The following is a 15,787-nucleotide window of genomic DNA, read 5'->3' as shown; positions in this document are numbered from 1 at the left end:
TTCCCTGGATGCTGCCTGACCTGCTGTGCTGTTCCAGCAATAAAGTTTCAACTTTGATCTCCAGCATCTGCAGACCTCACTTTCTCCTCCAAGAAATTGGGGGGCCCCTAGCAGAAATATTTGTTTCATCTACAGCCATGGATGAGGTGCCAGTGGACTGGAGGGTTGTGCCTATATGTAAGAAAGGCTGTAAGGAGAGGCTGGGAACTATAGACCTGTGAATCTGACATCAGTGGTGGGTAAGTTATTGGAGGGGATTCTGAGAGATAGGATTTACATCTATTTGGAAAGGCAAGTACTGATTAGGGATAGTCACCATGGCTTTGTGCATGGGAAATGTTTCTTACAAAGTTGATTGAGTTTTTTGAGGACGTAACTAAAAAGATAGAGGGCAGAACAATAGATATTGTCCACATGGTCTTTGATAAAGCCTTTGACAAGGTTCTGCCTGGAGACTGATTAGTAAAGTTAGATCACATAGGATTGGATATTAAATTGGTTTGAGAGTAGGAGACCAAGGGTGTTTTTTTTGGGTCTGGAAGCCTGTGACCAGTGGTGTTTCACAGGAATCCTATTTTATTTGTAAATTATATATGATTTGCATGACAGTTTAGGCATGGCTAGTAAGTTTGCAGATAACACCAAAATTAGTGGGATAGTTGACAGTGAAGAAGATTACCTAATATTACAAAGGAACCTTGATCAATTGAGCCAATGGGCTGGGAGTGACAGATGGAGTTTAATCTGGATAAATGCAAGGTGTGCATTTTGATAAAACAAACAAGGGAAAGGTTTATACAGTTAATGGTAGGACCCTGGGTAGTGTTGTAGAACAGAGAGGAATAGAGGTTCCGGTACACAGTTCTTCGGAAGTTGCATCACAGGTAGACAGGGTGGTTAGGAAGGCATTTAGCACATATGCCCTCATTGTTCAGACCACTGAGTAAAGGAATTGGGATGTTGGTGAGGCCACGTTTGGAGTAATCTGTACAGTTCTGGTTACTCTGCTATAGGAAGGATATTATTAATTTGGAGAGGGTTTAGAAAAGATTTACCATTCAGTTATCAGACCCTATCATTGCCTCAATGTGTATAGATACTATCCTGCATGAGTAAGAAATGCCTTTGGGGGGGGGAATCCAAGGTGGCAGTGATCTAGGAAATCGTGTTGCAGAGCTCCACACCGCATCGCAAGCGGGACGAAGTCCTAGCCTGCCCTACCCAGACCACCACGATAATCTGGGACTCTGGAAAGGTCATGGAGTCCCAGGAAACTGTTAAAAAACAACTGTTTAAGAAGGGTGGTAAGGACAAACCAGGGAACTATAGACCAGTGAGCCTGATGTCAGTGGTGGGCAAGTTGTTGAAGGGAATCCTGAGGGACAGGATGTACATGTATTTGGAAAGGCAAGAACTGATTAGGGATAGTCAACATGGCTTTGTACACAGGAAATCATTTCTCACAAACTTGATTGAGTTTCTTGAAGGAGAAAGTGAGGTCTGCAGATGCTGGAGATCAGAGATGGAAATGTGTTGCTGGAAAAGCGCAGCAGGTCAGGCAGCATCCAGGGAACAGGAGAATCGACGTTTCGGTCCTGAAGAAGGGCTAATGCCCGAAATGTCGATTCTCCTGTTCCCTGGATGCTGCCTGACCTGCTGCGCTTTTCCAGCAACACATTTCCATCTCTGAGTTTCTTGAAGAAGTAACAAAGAGGAGTGATGAGGGCAGAGTGGTAGGTGTGATCTATATGGACTTGAGTAAGGCGTTCGACAAGGTTCCCCATGGGAGACTGGTTAGCAAGGTTAGAACTCTAGATTACATTACAGTGTGGAAACAGGCCCTTCGGCCCAACAAGTCCACACCGACCCGCCGAAGCGAAACCCACCCATACCCCTACATTTACCCCTTACTTAACACTACGGGCAATTTAGTATGGCCAATTCACCTGACCCTGCACATCTTTGTGATGTGGGAGGAAACCGGAGCACCCGGAGGAAACCCACGCAGACACGGGGAGAACGTGCAAACTCCACACAGTCAGTCGCCTGAGGCGGGAATTGAACCCGGGTCTCTGGCGCTGTGAGGCAGCAGTGCTAACCACTGTGCCACCATGCCGCCCACAAACTCATGGAATACAGGGAGAACTAGCCATTTGGATACAGAACTGGCTCAAAGGTAGAAGACAGAGGGTGATGGTGGAGGGTTGTTTTTCAGACTAGATGCCTGTGACCAGTGGAGTACCACAAGGATCGGTGCTGGGTCCACTACTTTTTCATCATTTATATAAATGATTCGGATGTGAGCATAAGAGGTATAGTTAGTAAGTTTGCAGATGACGCCAAAATTGGAGGTGTAGTGAACAGTGAAGAAGGTTACCTCCGATTACAACAGGATCTTGATCAGATGGGCCAATGGACTGAGAAGTGGCAGATGGAGTTTGATTTAGATAAATGTGAGATGCTGCATTTTGGGAAAGCAAAGCTTAGCAGGATTTATACACTTAATGGTAAGGTCCTAGGCAGTGTTGCTGAACAAAGACCTTGGAGTGCAGGTTCATATCTCCTTGAAAGTGGAGTGACAGGTAGATAGGATAATGAAGAAAGCGTTTGGTATGCTTTCCTTTATTGGTCAGAGTATTGCATACAAGGGTTGGGAGGTCATGTTGCGGACATTGGTTAGGCCACAGTTGGAATATTGTGTGCAATTCTGGTCTCCTTCGTATCCGAAAGATAATGTGCAACTTGAAAGGGTTCAGAAAAGATGTACAAGGATGTTGCCAGAGTTGGAGGATTTGAGCTATAGGGAGAGGTTGAATAAGCTGGGGCTGTTTTCCTTGGAGCGTCGGAAGCTGAGGTGTGACCTTATAGAGATTTATAAAATCATGAGGGGCATGGATAGGATAAATAGACCAAGTCTTTTCCCTGGGGTCGGGGAGTCCAGAACTAGAAGGCATAGGTTTAGGGTGAGAGGAGAAAGATATAAAAGAGACCTAAGGGACAAGTTTTTCACGCAGAGGGTGGTACGTGTATGGAATGAGCTGCCAGAGGAAGTGGTGGATGCTAGTACAATGCAATATTTAAAAGGCATCTGGATTGGTATATGAATAGGAAGGGTTGGTAGGATATGGACCAGGCAATGGCAGGTGGGACTAGATTGGGTTGGGATAGCTGGTCGGCATGGACAAGTTGGACTGAAGGGTCTGTTCCCATGCTGTGCATCTCTATGACTCTATAAAGGGAGGACGTGCATCCTAGGCTGGGCCTGCAGCCCACCCTGCAGGATCCTTGGACTCGATATCTTACCAGGCCCTGGTGAAGGAGTTCACGAAATCTCATGAGATGTCAGGGAAACAGACAGAGGAAAAGCTGGCCCTGATCTCTATCATGATGCAGAAGCATGAACAGCAGCTGGGAGTCCTGGAAAAGTGGACGGATGTGGTTTAACACAGAGTCGCAGTGGTGGAAGCTGTTACTGGTTCTTCCAAGGATAGGATCCTGGCCCTGGAGACGCAGGTCCGTAATTTGCTTGACCAAGATGATGACCTCGAGAACAGGGACAGGAGGAAAAATATTTGGATTGTAAGTCTGCAGGAGGGTAAGGAAGGTGAACGGCTGGTGGAATTTATTGAGGACTGGATGCTGAAATTCCTTTACTTGGAGGTTGGAATGAGAGGCTTGAAGATCGAGAGGGCTCACCTAGTCACGGCGCAGAGTCAGGTCTGGGTCAACGTCCTCGTCCTATCTTGGTATGGTTTCATCGTTATAGAAATGAGGAGAGAATCGTGAAAGCTTTCAGAATCCAGGGGAAGGGTATGAATGCCCTAGTTATAAGAGCTCTAAGATCATATTCTTTCAGGACTTCTCAACGGCGGTGATCCGGAAAAGAAAATCCTATGGTGGCGTGAAGAGAAGACTGAGGGAGCTCAGGATTCAGTACTCTGAGGTATCCAGCGGTGCTTCGAAACATCTTAGATGGATCTGTACATCTCTTTGACACGTCGGAGAAGGCAAGAGACTTTGTGGACAAATTAACTTCATCTGAACAATTTAATATGTACAAATAGCAGTGTTGTTTGGGTATGTCTCTGTTTTTCTTTTTTAAAAAAGAGGAAGTCCAGTCAGGGCTTTCTTTTCCTATCTTTTTTATTGGTAATAATCGGGTCTAACCTATGTTTGGCGGTGGTTGAGATGTGTACTTTCAATTTCTAAGTTTTGTTATACCAAAGGATGGGTGGGATACTTATCCTTTTTTTTTTCAAAATTTCATTGTTCACAGTGTATTTATTTTCCTTTTCTGCTTGTGTTTGCGGTGTGGCTCTAGCTAAGAGGAGGGAAAATGATTGGGATGGCTAGATGCCTACTTATGGGCAGTTTATGCCCGGTTCAGGTATTTAAATGCCCTGGCTGCAGTATTGGCATCGGGATGGGAAGTTGGGTTTTGGAATGTGTAGTTGTCCCTTTTGGGCAGGGGTGAGCTCCCCTATTCAGCGCTGTTTGTATGTTGGTTTGTTTTTTGGTTTATGTTGTATATAATCTTTGATGGTTTTGTAGGTTTGTTAACTGTAGTGATTTTAGTTTATGTAGTTTTTATGTTCGTTGGATTTTGCGACAATAAGGCTCCTCTCTGGAATCTAAATGTTACTGCAGAAGGTTATGGCTAATGACTTGATTAAATCGTTACCTGAAACATAAGAGGAGTCACTCACCAATTAAGAGGAAGAAGGTATTTCGACATCTGCACAGATGTCACACCAGGATTGATTTTTTTTCTGACCCCTGTGGTAACCCTGAACTTGATGGCATCTTGTATGATTGGTAATATTACCATCTCCGATCACGCTCCAGTGTACCTGCTGATTAAGGACGTCATAGTGGGCCTGAGGCATTGGCGAATGGATACCTTAATCCTTAAGAAGAATAAGTTTGTGGAGTACTTCTCTGAGGAATTTAGGGCATTCCTGGACATTAATTCAGGCTCGGTTAGTCGCCTGTCCATCCTTTGGGAAACTTCCAAAGCCTATGCCAGGGGGTTAGCTATTTCCTACTCTGCCAGTAGGAAGTGGCAGAAGGGCGAGCAGCAATGTCTTCTTGAAGCACGGTTGAAGGCAGCCGGGAAGGCTTACTTTGACGGACCCTTGTTTGTCACACTACAGAGGTTTATGGCACTGCAGTCTGCATTGAATTCCGTGCTCATACAGACAACAAAGAAGGAGCTTACTTTTGCAAAGCAAAGGTTATATGAGCATGGTGACAAGCCAGGCAAGTACCTAGCGTATTTCGCCAGGAAAAGGAGTGTCCCTCAAGCCATTACATCGATTAGGTAAGGGTCTAGGATGATTCCATGTGATTCCAAAAAGATTAATGTGGCATTCCAGAGATTTTACTCTTAAGTTATACCAATCTGAGGGTTTTGAGGAGGGGCAGGCCAAGATGGAGTCCTTTTTCAATGATCTGGAGCTCCTGGGTGTGACCCTCAAACAAGAATCTTTTCTTAATGACCCCTTATCATAGCAAGAGGTGCAGGAGGCTGTGAGGCAGCTTCAGAGTGGAAAAGCGCCCGGGCCTGATGATCTATGCAGCAAATTCTATAAGGAATTTATAAACATATTGTCAGGCCCGATGCTCAATATGTTCAATGCCTTGTATAGTCATGATCGTCTCCCGCCATCTCTGAGAGGCCAATATTTAGCTTATTCTTTAAAAAGGGAAGGTCCTGGAGGACTGTGCTTCTTACAGGCCTATTTCACTCTTAAATGTGGACTTCAAAATCCTTTCCAAGACTCTTGCATTAAGGCTGGAGACTGTGTTACCCACTATTGTTAAAGAGGACCAGGCGGGCTTCATAAAAGTCCGCAGATCCTCCAATACTGTTAGGAGGCGACTCAATGTAATTCAAGCATGTCAATAACAGTCAATTCGGGGGTTGGTGATTTCTCGAGATGCAGTGCAGGTATTTGACCAAGTTGAATGGCTGTACCTTTTTTATAGTCTAGACCGGCTTGGCTTGGACAAAGTCGTTATAAGATGGGTAAAGGTTCTCTACAGTGACCCTCTCGCTGCGGTTATCACCAATGAGGTACGATCAAACAATTTTAACACTTTTAGGGGCAGCCGGCAGGGCTGTCCCCTTTCGCCATTGCTTTTTACATTGATGATTGAAGCATTGATGGAGGCCATTTGTAGGGATCCTAATATATCCAGAAATGGGGGTCAAAATTACATAAGATTTCGCTGTACGTGGACATTGTCCTCATTTTTTGTCAAATCCAGGAGTTTCGGTGATTTGCCTGATACAATGCATCAGCACATTTGGCACCTTTTCGGGGTGCAAGATTAATTTTGCAAAATCAGAGGCTATGCCTATGAGTGGTCCTACGAAGGAGCTAGGTCTTGAGGGCAAATCTCGATTTCCATTTAAGTGGTCATGGGGATTTTATGTATTTGGGCATATTCATCACTCTAGTTCTTGATTGGTTGCTTAAAGCTAATTTTGTTCAATTATTCAACAAAATCAAACAAGACCTTCAAAGATGGGAGGCACTTCTGGTCTCATGGTTAGGGTCAGACAGCAATTATTAAGATGAATATTCTTCTCCGTTTGTTGTACCCTATATGGATGCTCCTCCTGATTTTTGATAAGCAAACATTCAGGAGACTGAACGGCTGGTTCAGTTCTTTTATTTGGCATCGTAAGCAGCCCTGATTAAATGAGCTAAACTGCAATTGCCTCACAGAGTCGGGGGAGTGGATCTCCCGGACATTAAAAACGATCAGCTAAGCTCACTTTTATTTCACGTGAGTGATTGGGCATGTGGGGACCCTCTTTCAAAATGGTTGGATATCAAAACCTCCCAGGCAGGGTGCACCCTTCCTGGCTTGCTGTTTTTGGACAAAATGAGGACACTGTAGGTAATATTGCCATAACTCAATAGTTATCAATACTGTTAAAGCATGGAGGGAAATTCACCAGAGGGAAGGCAATATTGACAAAACATTTTTTCTTACACCTATATTGGGTATGCTGAGTTTTCAACCCGAGTGAAAGATTCAGGATTCAAACATTGGGCACCTTGTCTTGCATGGGTGATTTATTTGAGGGAGACACAATGATGTCCTTTGATCAGTTAACATGAAATACAAGTTATCTAACAGTGACCTCTTTTGTTTTTTTCAAGTTAGGGATTGTATTCAAAAGAAGACTACACTTTTAACTGATCCCTACAAATCCAACATAGAGAGGAGGGTGCTCAGTGCTAAGAGTACACTTTCTGTTAGCACTTTATATCGTCAATTGGGGATGCCCCCTCAGTTGAGTTTGAACGACTCTGCAGGGTGTGGGGGAGAGAGCTAGGTGTTGAGGTCTCCTCAGAGGCATGGGAAGGTATTTGGGAAAATGCAAGAAATATATCAATTTGCAATAGGACCCATGCTTTACAGTTGAAGATTCTCCACAGGGTCCACTGGCTCCGGATTGTTTGTCAAAATTTAAACCAGGGGTATCTTCAACACGTCCCAAAGTGCACGGTCTGTATGGGCACTCTTACCCATTGTCTCTGGTCCTGTGGTAAGATTCAAACATACTGTAGCGCTGTGGTGGGTGCAATGGAGAGGATTTTGGGTGTAAGGGTGGAGAAGGATCTGATCTCTCCTCTTCTTGGCCTGCCCAGTGTGTTCTCTATAGATGTGCTTAAGAAAACACTTTTCAACATCCTCACTTTCTGCGAAAGAAAGAATATCTTGGGTATCCGAAAATCCTCCAAACCCGTTGTGTTGGCAGAAGATTGTTATGGAGCATATCCCCTTGGATTTTCTCACAAGTATGGTACACCACAAAACTGAGAATTTCTATAAGACATGGTGGTCCTTTTTGGAGTACCTGGACACAGATTTGTCTGCCACACTAATAAGGGCTTTTATATAACCCTTATGATTGTGCTCTATGAGTCCAATATCCAGAGAGGGGAAACTACGAGAGTAAGAATATGTGAAAACTAATGCTCTCGAAATTTGAGACTGAGTGTTTTGTTTAGCTGAGCCGTATTATTATTATTTATTAGTTTGTTGTTAGTTATTATTAATTTAGTTATGTAGTTAGTTGAAGTTTTTTAACGTATTTTTTTTCTACCTGTTGTTCATGGATAAGATAAGGACAGTTATGGACCATTGTCATTAGTACAGTCAAGGCATGGAGGGCAATGCATCAAGTGAAGGTTACTTATCCAAGACTTCACCACTTACACCTATAGTTGGCATGCCAGGGTTCTGACTAGGGATGATGGACCCAGGGTTCAAACTGTGATCAGCGAGAGGTGTTTCTAGTTTGGGAGAATTGGTTGAGGGGGAGGCTATGATGTCTTTTGAGCAACTGAGCCGCAAATACGGGTTGCCCAGCAGAGATCTTTTCCATTTTTTTCAGGTTAGGGATTTCATCCAGGAGAAGACTACGCTTCTCACTAAGCCCTCTAAGCCCGATACAAAGAGGTTGTTGCTACGTTGCACAAGCACCCTTTTGTTTAGTGCCCTCTATCGCCTGCTGGGTATCAGAGCCTGGCAGGATATTAACTGTTTGTGAGGTCTGGGAGCCAGAGCTAGGAGTGGAGATTTCTTCTGAACCATGGAGAATATATGAGAGAATGCTCGGAAGATCTCAATCTGTAATTGAACATGCGCTACGCAGTTAAAAGTTCTGCACAGGGTTCATCTGGCACCAGACCATCTGCGAAGTTTAAAAAAAAGGGGCATCTTCAGTGTGCCCCAAATGTAAAATAAGTGTAGGTACTGTTACCCATTGCTTCTGGACATGTCACAGGCTCCGTGTTTATTGGAGCGCTGTGGCGGTAGAGATAGGGAGGGTATTGAGGACAGAAGTTAAAGTAGACCTGATATCTGTCCTCTTAGGTCTACCGAATTTACCATTTTAGTAGGGCATGGGAAGAAACTATTTAATATTTTTGCATACTGTGCACAGAAGCATATTCTAATGAGCTGGGTGTCTGAGAACCCGCCAGGCTGGCTGGGATGGCAGAAATTAATTATGGAGCACATTCCCTTGGACTTTTTTTACAAGCATGATGCACCACACAACAGACCATTTTTATAAGACATGGCAGCCCTACTTGAGTTACTTGGATGTCGATTTGTCAGTTATCTTAACTAGGGCATTTGTTTAACCAGGATGGTTAGGTTTGTCAAGCCCTGGGCCCTGGAGGGGGTCTCCTGAGTTAAAGAGGGTATATATACAATGCTCCTGTTCCTTTGTTTGGGAGCTTTGTGCTGAGCAAAGCTGTTCTGTATTTTGTGTTTTTTTTTGTTTTTTTGCTTTTCTTTCTTTTTTGATCTATTAGTTATTTACTTATTTATTGGTGTTGCTTTGCACAATGTTAGGGTTTGTTTTGTATTATAGAGTAGGTTAGTAGTTAGTAGACAGTAGTTGTATTGTAATTTGTGTGTTTTTTTTATACTGATATTTGTTATTGGTTGTATTTTTCAATAATTTTATATTTGTAAAGTTAAAAAATTTTGCTAATAAATATATTTACAAAAAGTATATGTTTTTTTCTGTGCATATTTATACATTTGTACATGAGGGCTGTTTGGGTTTTTTTACATTTTTTGATGTTCTTTCTTTGTATTGTTTTGAATTGTTTTGTTTTATATTTGTTGTAGTATTAAAAAATCTATTTTTCAATAAAAATATGTTTTAAAAATACCTTTGGTTTTTGCAACTGCAGGGAATGTCAAATTCCAAAGCTTTCTTTTTTTGATAAGCAACAACAGAACTTCCTCAGTACCTGTGAATGTAGATTTTAAAAATTATGAACTTTTGCAACAAAAAAGACTCTTGCCCACCTCTCATCGGCTGCGCAGTCTCTGAGGCTTGTGCACAGCAGCAACCTCCAGAACCAAAAATCAATGCTGTGAGCGATGTGCTAGACACCAGTCACTGCATGGAACATTGGAGTGACTTCACAGACACATAGCTGCAGAGCTGAGAGGGAACATTGTTTGGCATCTGACATTTGCAAGTCCCTCACAATCATCAAGGCATTTTTCTGATTGACTGGCAGGCTGTCTAGGAAGCACCGACCTGCGCTGCAGGGTGCATTGGCAACTAGCATTGAAAGGATAATGAAAGGACACTTTGCAGAATAGGAACCCTGATCACAGATTTGACATCAGCTGCATCACTTCCTTCTGTAATGGGTAAACTTAACAATGGAGAATTTCAGGATAACAGATAATGATTATTTGATTCTTACTATGGAGATTGTAATGAGAGAGTTGTTGTGGTTCTGTTCACTGAGCTGGGAATTTGTGTTGCAGATGTTTCGTCCCCTGTCTAGGTGACATCCTCAGTGCTTGGGAGCCTCCTGTGAAGCACTTCCTTGATGTTTCCTCCGGCTTTTATAGTGGTTTGTCTCTGCCGCTTCCGGTTGTCAGTTCCAGCTGTCTGTTGCAGTGGCCGGTATATTGGGTCCAGGTCGATGTGCTTATTGATTGAAACTGTGGATGAGTGCCATACCTCTAGGAATTCCCTGGCTGTTCTCTGTTTGGCTTGTCCTATAATAGTAGTGTTGTCCCAGTCGAATTCATGTTGCTTGTCATCTGTGTGTGTGGCTACTAAGGATAGCTGGTCGTGTCGTTTCGTGGCTAGTTGGTGTTCATGAGATAGGCTAGGTGGAGCTTATAGAATGAGTTCCCTGATTGAGTCTGTTAGTCTGGTCCAATCAGGGAGCCCTGGCTGATAGATAAAAACAGGAGTCTCAGTGTAGGAATGGGCTGCCTTTGAGTGGCCAGAAGGTAGGAGGTTTGCTGGGTTGTCAGGGGTGTCTCTGATATATGCACTGTTTTATTGTTTGGTTTATCAGACTGTCTGTATGTGATTGTGTTTATTGTTTCCTTTTGATATAATAAGGTGGGATTTAAAGTTTGTCCTCTTTTCCCTGTGAATTGGTTGTACTGTGGGGTTTGGGGGTTCTGGCTTTGCTTCCCCTTTCCCATGTAAATTGCCTTTTCTTGTATACAGCTGTTAATGTTAGCTGTTTGTTGGTAATTCGTACTGGTTAATAAAATATTAAAAAAAGAGAACAGGAGTGTTGGCGTTGATTGGCTGGAAGGTGGGTGGGATGGGTGGTTTGCTGGGTTGCCAGGGGTCTCTGTGATATAATGCACTGGTTTATTGTTCAGTTTATCAGACTGTCTGTATGTGATTGTGTTTCCTGTTTCCATTTCAATATAATAAGGTAGGATTTAAGGTTTATCCTCTTTTCCCTGTGAAATGGTTGTATGGTGGGGTTTGGGGGTCTGGCTTTGCTGCCCCTATCCCATGTCAATTGCTGTTTCTTGTAAACTGCTATTCATTGTTAACTGTTTGTTTGAAATTTGTACTGGTTAATAACATTAAGAAAAGAAAAAAATATAAACTGGGTGTCAGAAGTCCTATTGCTCCAGAGCTGGCGCTGAGGAAGTTGGATCAGTAGGGACTCTCTAAGTGTAAAGAAAGAGTGACTTGGTGATGGGATACCAGCCTCTGGAGTTATTTCACACACACAAAGTGCATGTACGCAAAACATGCTTTTCTAACAAATTCTTAAGCAGAAAAGAACTCCCAATGCAGGTATCAGGGAGAGGGATCGATGAAGACTGGGCAAGATAAATCTGACCAATGAGGGATCTAAAGGACTTCTCTTGTTATCCCCCACCCCATCCCATAATCCTGTTCTTCTGACCCATCCTCCTTCCCAGTTTTCTTTCCACCACCTCCCACACTCTTCTAATTGCCAACCTGGCTTTTCACAGGGCGCTGATCCTACCTTCTCCACCTCATCCTGAGTTCCAACCTCTCCCCCCCCCCGCCAACCATTTTCCCATGTCCCAATCTCACCACCCTCCTCCCAGGACCTCGATCCATCACCAGTCTCCAGCAAAGCCATGCATGCACAGAAAATGGTTGCAGGATCAAAACACTTCACCGAATTTGCATTCGTAGTGCAAGTATCTCCCTTAAACATACTGCGCACCCCTAACAGTCAGCAAACGCAGCCACTTTCTAACCCAGCAGAGGGAGCTTTACTCTTCAAAAAATGGCTCTCTGTAGTTCATTATAGCATAATGTTTGACGTTATCTGCTGTTTCCGACAGTCTTTGCAGGCATTGTCTGTATCTCCCCCAGCCCAGCTCTAGCTGCTGATTGTACAGCTTCTTTACGTTTAACAAAACCAGAGATTACTGGCAAAACTCAGTAGGTCTGGCTAGTATGGGAAGTATGCATTGAGATGGTGACTCTTCATCAGAACTGGCATTTCTTGTTATTCTTATATACCTGTACACTGTGCATGTGTTAAACTACTGAACTAGGAGCTGGTGCTCCCTGTGCTGTGATAGGTTAGAATAGTTTGCCTTAGTTATTCACCTGTACAAATTTGTTTAATGTTCCCCTTGTCTGCTCAAGTATCCATGATCCATAGGTACTGCAGGCATCCTTTCTGATCACATCAAACTATAAGGTGGAGGAGCAGAAGCAGGCCATTCAGCCCACTAAGTCTGCTCTGCCATTCAATGAGTTCATGGCTGGTCTGATAATCCTCAACTCCATTTTCCTGACTTTTCCCCATAATCCTGATCCCTTTATTAATTAAAAATCAGCCTGGAATGTACTTGATGACCCAACCTCAACAGCTCTTTGTGGTAAAGAATTCCAACGATGCAAATGCTCTGAGAGAAGAAATTCCTTCTGATCTCTGTTTTAAATATGCAACCTTTCATTCTGAGATTATGACCGCTGGACTGAGAGTCTCCTGTAGCAGGAATCTACCTTTCTGTACCTACGCTGTCAAGTCCTCTAAGAAATTTGTAGGACTCCATTAGGTTGCCTCTTATTCTTCTAAACTCCAGTGATTACAGGCCCAAATTACTTACCTCTCATCATAAGATAGTCCCTCCATACTCAGTATCAGAACAATCTCTGCACTGCATTCAATTAAAGGTACATCTTTTCTTAGATAAGGGGCCCAAGACTGTTCACAGTATTCCAGCTGTTGACTGACTAGTACCTTGTATAGTTTTAGCAAAACCACCTTACTTTTAAAACATTCTATTCATCTTCTCTATCACCCATTGAAATTGGATGCTGGCTTTTTGTGATTCATGAATGAGAACTCCCAAAATCCCAAATCCTTGTGTTCTGGGCATTTTTGTGGTCTTTCTCCACTCAATTAATTTTCAGCTCTTCTGTTCTTCCTGCCAAAGTGTAGAATTTCATATTTTCCCACGTTTCCATCAGCCAAGATTTTGCCCACTCACTTAAACTGTCAATATCCCCCTCCAGATTCTTTTGGTCCATGCTCACTGCTTTCCTTCCATTAATTTTTGTGTCAGCTGCAAAATTGGCTATAGTACATTCACTTTCCTCATTAATGTATACTTCAAATAACTATGGCCCCAGCACTGATCATTGTGGCACTCCACTAGTTACAGGTTCCCATTCTGAAAATGCCCTCCTTATCCCAACTCTCTGTCTTCTATTAGTTAACCAATACTCTATCCATGTTAATATGTTAGCTGAAACACCACAGGCTCTTCTTCCATCCAAGGATGGCTCCATCTGGCAATAGTGCAGCTCCTTTACTTTTTCTACCTGCCTTTGTACATCTGTGGTTCCCATTTATTTTTTCAATATAACTGTAAAATGAACCCTGAACTAACTAAAACTTCTTTCAACCCCTTTCACTTTCTTAATATTTGCTTAACTAGCATCTATCTGCATACTCATGGTATCTCTGCCTTGCTTTGCATTGTCTTGTATTGCTATGTCAATTAATGATTCGGAGATGCCGTTGTTGGACTGCGGTGTACAAAGTTAAAAATCACACAACACCAGGTTATAGTCCAACAGGTTTAATTGGAAGCAGTAGCTATAGGAGTGCTGCTCCTTCATCTGGTCGTTGACAACCACCTGATGAAGGAGTGGCACTCCGATAGCTAGTGCTTCCAATTAAACCTGTTGGACTATAACCTGGTGTTGTGTGATTTTTAACCATGTCAATTAACACAGTCACACAGTTTAGAGTGCTGGTCAGCAGCCCTCATACAAGAGGGTAGATGTCTTAGTATACTGGAGTGTGCCACATCAATCTCTAGCCCATGAGCCAGCAGCTCTCACAGAAAATGCTCCCCATGTGCAGCATGCAAACAGCCTTGTCTCAAAGTTTAGGTAAGCGGTCCTCATCAAAATCTAGAAAGGGACACATCGCTAAGAATGTCTTGGCACAGTAAGACAAACACAGCCTCCTGTACCTGTCTTGGGATTGGACATGATCAATCATCCAGTTGGCCTGATCTTAGTCAGGGGGTCTATGTCTCTTCAGTGTGGAGAGTGGGTTACTGTCAGTCTGTAGCTCCTTAGTGGCCAGTCTTTGTAGGGGTGAGATAGGTCTAGTGTAGTTAGGGAGATATAGAGGCACCAGTCAGGGCTATCTGGTTGGGTCACTCAAGGGTGGGATAGTGGCTTTGTGCTTAGCACTGCTACCTCACAGCACTAAGAACCCCAGTTCAATTCCACTCTAGGACAAATGTCTGTGTGGAGTTTGCGCATTCTTCCCGTGTCTGCATGGGTTTTCTCTGGATGCTCTGGCTTCCTCCCACAGTCCAAGATGTGCAAGTTGGATGGATTAGCCATGCTAAATTGCCCATAGTGTCCAGGGATATGCAGGTTATGTAGATGAGCCATGGGAAATGCAGGGTTACAGTAATAGGGAAGGGGGCTGGGTCTGCTCTTTGGAACAGTGGTATGGACTCAATGGGCCAAAGGGCCTGCTTCCACACTGTAGCAATTCTAAGGGTGTGGGCCATGGTCACTTTGTCAGGTCTACCCACAGAAACTAGGGAAGTGGGTTGAGGGTTGGGCAGGCGGGGCAGGACACACTAATGTGAGGCCCTTTAAAGGGAAATGACATCACAGACAGAGCCATGCACTGTTCAGAAAATAGACCTGCAGCATCCCTAATCCTGGTGGATCCCAATAGATTGGCTCCCTGTGTGCTGTGTAGACATCAGAGGCCAAGGAAAGAATAAGGATGTTGTATAGACATCAGAGGCCAAGGAAAGAATAAGGATGTTGTATGGAGAGGTCTAATGGTTTCAGCAGGACCCACTTGTCCTGTGTACACCTTATTTCTCTTCCTTCCACATGCTGCAGCAAGCTCTCAACACAGACATCATTCATAGAACATAGAATATAGAACAATACAGCGCAGAACAGGCCCTTCGGCCCTCAATGTTGCGCCGATCTGTGAACTATTCTCAGCTCTTCCCCCTACACTATCCCATCATCATCCATGTGTTTATCCAAGGATTGTATAAATCTCCCTAATTCCATGGAACATCATGTGAGGACGGGAAATGAGGTGTCACAATAGCACAGTGACATTTGGGGTTTCACGGAGACTCAATCAAACACATGTAGAGCCAAAACAATTACATTTATAGAGATGTGAGAATTTATTTACTTGCAATGTCACTGACACCTCCCTAAGCAATCAATTTGAGATGGAGGTAAGGCAATTTTCTTTTCTCCAAGAGTCATAAGTCTATGGAACTCTCTTCCTGAAAATGTGATGGATGCAAGGACCTTAAATATTTTAAGGCAGAGGTTGATTAGATTATTTTAAGCAAGGGGTGAAAAGTTATTGGGAAATACAGATTTGAGGTTGCAATCTAATCAGCCATAATCTTATTGAATGGTAGAGCAGGCTCGAGGAGCAGAATGGCCTACTCTTATTCTTTGCTG

This window comes from Chiloscyllium plagiosum, chromosome 24 (genome assembly GCF_004010195.1).
Source record: "Chiloscyllium plagiosum isolate BGI_BamShark_2017 chromosome 24, ASM401019v2, whole genome shotgun sequence".
NCBI classification, from domain to species: domain Eukaryota; kingdom Metazoa; phylum Chordata; class Chondrichthyes; order Orectolobiformes; family Hemiscylliidae; genus Chiloscyllium; species Chiloscyllium plagiosum.
Note: the sequence above shows the minus strand (reverse complement) of the source record.